Source organism: Magnolia sinica, chromosome 8 (genome assembly GCF_029962835.1).
Source record: "Magnolia sinica isolate HGM2019 chromosome 8, MsV1, whole genome shotgun sequence".
Classification (NCBI taxonomy): domain Eukaryota; kingdom Viridiplantae; phylum Streptophyta; class Magnoliopsida; order Magnoliales; family Magnoliaceae; genus Magnolia; species Magnolia sinica.
Genome location: NC_080580.1, coordinates 66,243,693 through 66,251,042, shown reverse-complemented (window position 1 = coordinate 66,251,042; position 7,350 = coordinate 66,243,693). Strand labels below are relative to the sequence as shown.

At 41.0% G+C, this 7,350-nt stretch overlaps 2 non-coding genes across 2 annotated transcripts; one reads left to right on the top strand and one right to left on the bottom strand.

The window, feature by feature from the left end:
* Positions 1–2,335: 2,335 nt before the first annotated feature.
* Positions 2,336–2,441, top strand: LOC131254645 (small nucleolar RNA R71). The gene has a single exon (XR_009175768.1). It is a non-coding gene; the product is annotated as a small nucleolar RNA R71 (small nucleolar RNA).
* Positions 2,442–6,401: 3,960 nt separating this feature from the next.
* On the bottom strand, positions 6,402–6,508 carry LOC131254407 (small nucleolar RNA R71). Its single transcript, XR_009175522.1, has one exon. It is a non-coding gene; the product is annotated as a small nucleolar RNA R71 (small nucleolar RNA).
* Positions 6,509–7,350: the final 842 nt, after the last annotated feature.

Genomic DNA, 7,350 nt, shown 5'->3' with positions numbered 1-7,350 from the left:
TAATTTGATCGATGAAGGGCAAAGAAAAGTGGTCCTTCCTCGTGATGGTATTCAACTTTCTATATTCAATGCACATTCTCCAACCAGTAGTGACTCTAGTTGGCATGAGTTCATCGTCATCATTGGCTACGATGGTGATTCCGGACTTCTTAGGAACCACCTGAGTTGGACTCACCCATTGACTATTGGATATTGGGTATATAATACCCATATCCAATACTTTAAGTACCTCGACCTTAATCACTTCCTTCATGTTTGGATTTAATCTACACTGTGGTTGCTAGGACGTCTTTGCATTATCTTCCAGATAAATGTGAAGAGTACAAATCAAAGGGTCAATTCCCCTGAGGTCCATAATTGAACATCCAAGGGCTCCCTTATGCTCATGATAGTAGAGATAAGCATACTCCCTTGTTCTTGCTCACGATCGGAGGAAATCACCACCGGGTATGTCTCATCTTGACCTAAATAGAGATATTTCAAATTAGAGGGCAAAGGTTTTAGGTTAAGCTTTAGTGCCTTGAGGTTAGACGGTAGAGGTACTACAACAGTTTGGGGCAATTCTTTAAATTGTGGCCTCTACTGGTTAACTTTAAGTACCGGCACAGTATCAAGCATGACACCCATCTCCCTAATCATATCATCATCAAAATCATGGGAGTGGGCCAGGGACATCTCTAGAGGGTCAAAGGATAAGGTCAAAAGTGTTCTATCTTCCACGAAAGAGTTAATCAGGTTAATATCGTGGGAATCATCATCTAACTATTTGCCTGTATTGAAAAAGATATTCAATTCCAATGTCATATTTCTAAAAGACAAACTCATAACTCCATTCCTGCAATTAATGATTACATTTGATGTCGCAAGGAATGGGCGACTAAGAATGACAGGTATTTAAGTGCTCATGTCCACAATGGGTTGAGTATCCAAGATAATAAAATCTACTGGGTAGTAGAATTTGTCAACTTGGACCAACACGTCCTCAATTATCCCTCTCGGTACACGAACTGAGCGATCGACAAGTTGTAATGTAGTCCTGTTAGGTTTTAATTCACCTAGACCCAGTTGTTTGTAGACCTAGTATGGGATCAGATTTACGCTCTCACCTAAATCAAGAAGTATGTGCTCAATGTGGTAATTCTCAATTACAGAAGCAATGGTTGGGCTACTGGGGTCTTTGTATTTTTGTGGCACATCTTGCTTTATGATGACACTCACTTTTTCTGTTAGAAAGATTTTATTTTGAATATTTTGCCTTCTTTTGGTCGTATATAAGTCTTTTAGAAATTTTGCATATGAAGGTATTTGTTTAACCGCATCCAGTAGAGGGATGTTGACTTTCATTTGTTTCATCACCTCTAGAATGTCCTGAGAGTTAGAGAGAGATTTTGGTGTAATCAACTATTGGGGGAATGGTGCAATTGGCTTGCCTTGAAGTTCCGGTTCTAAATCTTGTGGAGTGTTGTTAGGTTTATCAGTTTCATCTACTTCTGAGTCCTTCGACTTTTCAGCCCTTACCAGAATAGATTTGTCAATTATCTTCCCTCTCCTAAGAGTGGTGATAGACTTATCTTGCTCTATTTGATTTGAAGAGCTTGGATCACTTACTTCATATAGCGGTTTAGGATGGGGGAAAGGTTGGGCTGGAAGAATCCCCTTTTCCCCCATTGATTGTTTTATCTCACGCCCTTATATGGCCTTTAAAAGGTCCTGAAGGATTTACAATATACTCTGATTGATAAGCTCTTAGTTTTAAATATGTTTCCAAACCGGATCCTCTTGAGGTTTCCCTTGATTCAAGAATTGGTTAGGGATTCCTTGAGTAGCAGTTTGTCCATTCCTCCAATTAAAATTCGGATGATTTCTCCAACTAGGATTGCATGTGTTAGAGATGGGTCCATTGAAAGGTCTTTGGTAGTTGTTCACGGCATTCGATTGCTCATTCAGTGCTTCTTGAAAAGCAGGTATCGTTGGACAATTTTTAGTTGTATATATGTTGCAAGCATAGATATTGCAAACAACTTCCTTAGCCTTATCCTTCTAAGTTCCATAGCCTCGACCTTCCTTGCAAGACTGGCCACTTTAGCATTTATATCATCATCCTCTTTCAGCAATTATATCCCACCCCTCTCCTTTGCTTGAGTAGGGTTGGATGTGGTGCTAAGTTTTAGGGAGTTGTCCCATGATTGTGCGGTCTCAGTGAGTTTATCAAAGTCATCCCACACCTCATTTATATTTTTGTTCATGAACTCCCCATTGTACATCGTCTCGACAAATTGGCGCATGGAAGATGACAGTCCATCGTGGAAAAAAGTTGTTATGCACCACATTTAAGAACCGTGTTGTGGGCATGAACTGACGAGATCCTTGAACCGCTCCTAACATTAGAAGAATGTTTCATCTTCCTTTTGGGTGAAGTTCATGATTGACTTCCTGATGGTGTTCGTCTTTTGGTATGGAAGAATTTTTTTACAAACTCCTTCATTATGTCATTCCATGTGCCAATAGATCACGGACGTAGTGATTGCAACCACATTTTAGCTTTTTCTTTAAAGGAGAAAGGAAAGAGTTTTAACCTGACTGTGTCCTCAGACACGTTAGGAAATTATAAAGTGGCTATAACCTCGTCTGAAAGCACCAAAGCATGGGACGAACCCTAGGAGACCAAGATCGACAGATTTGCACGCCAGGGATCCAAGAAAATCGAGGAATTGAAGCTCAAGTGACCTGAAAAGTGTCCAGAATGCAAGATCATAGGGTTCCCACCATCTGATCAGTTCAAAACTCCATACGTGGCCTGAAGACCATAAATGAACCGTACACGTAAAATTTCAGCCACTGGATCCTTCTAGAAGTGGCCCAACGGACAGATCAGCCCACAAATCAGTGATTTGGGGCCCGCCTGGTATCTGGATATGCGTCAATTTTGGACTCAACGCCTTAAATGAGGTTCTAAAGAGGATGGACGGAGCAGATTTGTCACAAACATCTCCGTGGGACCTACATGTACAGTGTGTGTGCATGTACTGAAGTGCACCGGGTATACACCGAATATTCAAAAGTCGGTCAGCAAGCGCTGACCGACACTTCTTCTCAAAACCGGACTCTTTCACAGCAGCGAACGTGGGTCCGGCGATTCCTCTCAGTGGGGCCCACTCCGCTTCCAAAGCATCAATCGGGACCGTCCATTGTGTGCATAGGTGGGATATTTACCTCACCAAGGCGGCCTTTTGAGACCATGTAAAATATTGTAGAATCCTAACCGTTAAAAGCATGATGAACGGCGGAGTAGAAGGTATAGAGGGCCACAGAGAATTTGGTCCAAAAATAGTGCTTCCCACCTGGTTTTTCGAGTAGAACGCAGTGGACGGCTTGGATTTGATCAAAAACATCACTGTGGGGTCCATCAATCATCCGTTATTCCGACGCGGAACCTCTGTTTCGCGTCTGAAGCTGCGAAGAAATTTTGTGGGTCGCCATCATCAGCTGATAGGATGATCCAGACCGTTCATCAAGATCAGGGACCACGTTCGACCGGATCCTAGCTGCGCTCACATGGGACGCTACATGTAGATGCACGCGTTTCTCAGCAGAAAGATCTTTGCGTTGATGGATAGAGTATGTTTGCAAGCTGCTGGGACCCACCGATGATTCGGGATGAATGATTCAGACTGTCCATCAAGCTATAGGATCCGCATGGAGTCGGCCACGCATGGAGAAAGATTGAAAAATAAAAATAAAAATAGAAAGTCTGGTTTGGCTGGGAATCCCGAAATCAGTGGGATTTCCCACCGCGCACGCGAGCTGACAACTCCTCTGTTGGGAGTTGTTCTGGTCCACCCCTATGATCGAACAGGAAAATCCAATCCGTCTATCACGTTCACAGGACAGGTTTGGTCCCAACCTAGCTTGTTTCACACAAAGGAAATACCTCACACGCCCGCAAATTAGTCCGCAACCAGACTAGTTCCAAGACCTTTTACGCACCCCCTGTTTACGCACTCCTATTCCCGCGCCCACGCGCACGAGATTGCGAAGCAAAGTTGGCTGCGTAAAACGTCAACCGACCTGCTGGCCGCACACCTATAAAAGAGGGGAAAAACGAAAGGAGCGGAAGGGTGGAGTGCACGGCTGGGAAGAGTTTTGGGTTTCTAAGGCTGCTGGAGTGAAAACAACTAGGGAGTTTTTGAGGAGGACGACGTGGCTGGCATCAACGGCTGGGAGTTGGATTGGAGCTGGGCTTTTCGTGGAAGCAGTGGCTCGGTTTTGGGACTGCTGGATGTGGAGCTGATCCGGTTTTTTTCCTTTCTTCTTCCTTTTCTTCTTCTTCTTCATCTTCTTCTTCTTCTTCTTTTTCTTTCTTTTAATTAGAATTTAGCCCATATCATGTGTGGCTAAACCTCTTAGCTAGGGCTAAGAGGTGAAGCCTGTAGCGAGATGGGAGAGTCTATTCTATGCAAGTAGATTAAATTTCTGAACTTAATTTAGTTGATTATTATAAGGAATATTTTTATTAGTCTTTAATGGTCTGTTGTGACAGAAATTACAATGGGTTTGAAATGGCTTTGAATATTTCTTTCCTCTTTTTATATTTATGAAGTCAGGAAGCCCTGTTGTTCATCATTGTCCCATGGGCATGGTAGGATGACAGTACCTTCCTGATCTTCATACATTGTTGATTGGTTGGAAATTAGTTTAATTCTATTGTTTACTTTGTCTCCTGGGCATGGTTTGGTGATGGAATCCCTTCTAATTCATATACCTTTCATCTCTTGAAAACCAAATCAAGTAAGTTCAGTTTGAATTCTGTAATCCTTGATGCAGACATAAGATCTCCCTGATCTCTACAAGTGGATCCTCTGAATCCCTAGTTCCCTTCCTCTGAATTCCCTAAAGTTTTAGATAATTCTTCCACAATTATTTCTTAAATTCTATTTTGTTTAGATCGCATCTTAGTCTAGTTCTAGTTCTACTTGGTTTCAGATAACGTACAGGTATCAGTCCCTGTGGATTCGACCTCGGTCTTACCGAGTTTATTACTACATCACAACCCTACACTTGGGGAGTGAACAAGTTTTTGGCGCCGTTGCCGGGGACTGACGGTTACGTTTTTCTGAAATTAATTAGTTTTAGAATTAAGTTAGGATTAGGATTTTACTTACTTTAGGATAGAAGTTTTTATTTTATTTTATTCTATTTTTAGAACTTAACTTGTTTCCTGTTTTATAGGATCTGGACATAAGTTTCTAAATTGGTAATTCCTTACTAATCTCTCTACTTTTTCATATTTTTAGAATTAGGGTTTAAATTTTAGAAATTTTCTAATTCTAGTATCCTCCCTTCTGTAGGAAATAGTTTATTTTTAGAATTTAGGTTATTTCTTTCCCTTCTTAGAAATTAACTTTCTATTTTTGTATTATTTTAGTAACTTTCTAATTCTGACACTTTTAGAATCTAATTTTGTTTCTTAATTTATTTTTAGAATTCTTTAGAAACTAACCTTCCTATTTTGTAGGCCTTTAAGATAGAAATCTCTAATTCGGTACACTCCTTCCCTACTTTCTATTTTTCAATTCTCTTTTAGTAATCTACTTTCTAGTTTAGGACTCTCTTAACTTATTTTAGAAATTTTCACTTTCTTTTAGGAATTCTTTCTTTTAGAAGCTAGTTCACTTCTATCTTTCTTTTAAAGAATTGTTCTTCTCTTTTTAGAATCTAACTTATTTTATTTTATTTTGCAGGTTTTAACTCAGGACTCCAATTTGGTAATTTCTTTCCAACTCTCTCTTTCTTGCTAGATTTTCCTAGGGTTAAGTTTTTAATTGAGGGCTGCGAGTGTTTTCATGCCCAAGTGGGCCCGTGACGACACTCGACGTCTCTTGACTGAAGGAGGATTGGTTGAGGGGTTGACTATCCATCGCAGGACTAGACACCGCTCGAAATCCCCTGAGTTAATTGAAGTTATGGCTGAAGACCAACCTCCTCTACTTCCACCCAGGGTGGAGGATACCCAAGATGAGAATGAGGTGCAACAGGCACCCCCACCTCGTACTTTACGAGATTATCTACAACGGGCGGGAGTGAGTATGCCCTCATGCATGATTTTCCCTGAAAACACAGGACAAATGGACATCAAGCCAGGAGTTATCCAACTCCTTCCCAAATTCCATGGACTTGAATCAGAAAGTCCATATTTACATTTGAAAGAGTTCGATGAGATTATAGCTACATTATGTTTTCCTAATGTATCTGAGGATACAATTAGGCTGAAACTCTTTCCTTTTTCCTTAAAAGAGAAAGCTAAGATGTGGTTACATTCACTGCGTCCTAGATCCATTGGCACATGGAATGATATGCAGAGGGAATTCATAAAAAAATTCTTCCCATATCATAAAACGATTACCCTCAGAAAAGCGATCATGAACTTTGCCCAAAAGGAAGATGAAACATTCTTCCAATGTTGGGAAAGGTTTAAAGATTTGGTCAGTTCATGCCCACAACACGGATTTGAAACGTGGCGCATTACAAATTTTTTCTATGATGGACTGACATCTTCCATGCGCCAAATGGTCGAGACAATGTGTAATGGAGAGTTCATCAACAAAGATGTTGACGAGGTATGGGATTACCTCGATAGTCTCGCTGAAAAAACACAATCATGGGACTATTACCCAATGGCGAACACCACGTCTAGGCCGACTCAATTAAAGGAGAAAGGTGGATTATATCTCTTGAAAGAAGAGGATGATCTCAAGTGTAAAGTGACTACGCTCATAAGGAAAGTTGAGGCCATGGAAGGAAAGAAGGATAAGGTCAATGAAATTGTTTGCGGCATCTGTGATTGCAACATTCACACAACTGAAAACTGTCCTACAATACCCGCCTTTCGAGGAGTGTTGAATGAACAAGCCAATGCCGTAAATAATTATCAAAGACCTTTTACTGGACCTAACTCCAACACATACAATCCTAGCTGGAAAAATCATCCAAACTTTAGTTGGAGGAATAGACAAACGGCTACCCCTGCAGGTTTCTTCAATCAAAATCCAAATCAAGTGAAACCTCAAGAGGAACCGGTTCAAAATCCTATACAAGAGCTGGCTCAGGCAATGCGGGAAATTACAGATTTTATGCAAAAGATAGATTCTCGTATGACGGTTATAGAAAAGGGGATGCTTCTGCACAACCTCTCCCCAATCCTAAACCGCGATACGAGATAATGATCCCAGCTCTTCAAATCGGATGGGGCATGCTAAATCCATCACCACTCTTAGGAGTGGGAAGATCATTGATAAAACTCTTCGGTTAGGCCCGAAAAGCCTCAAGAACCGAAGAGGACAACAATGATGG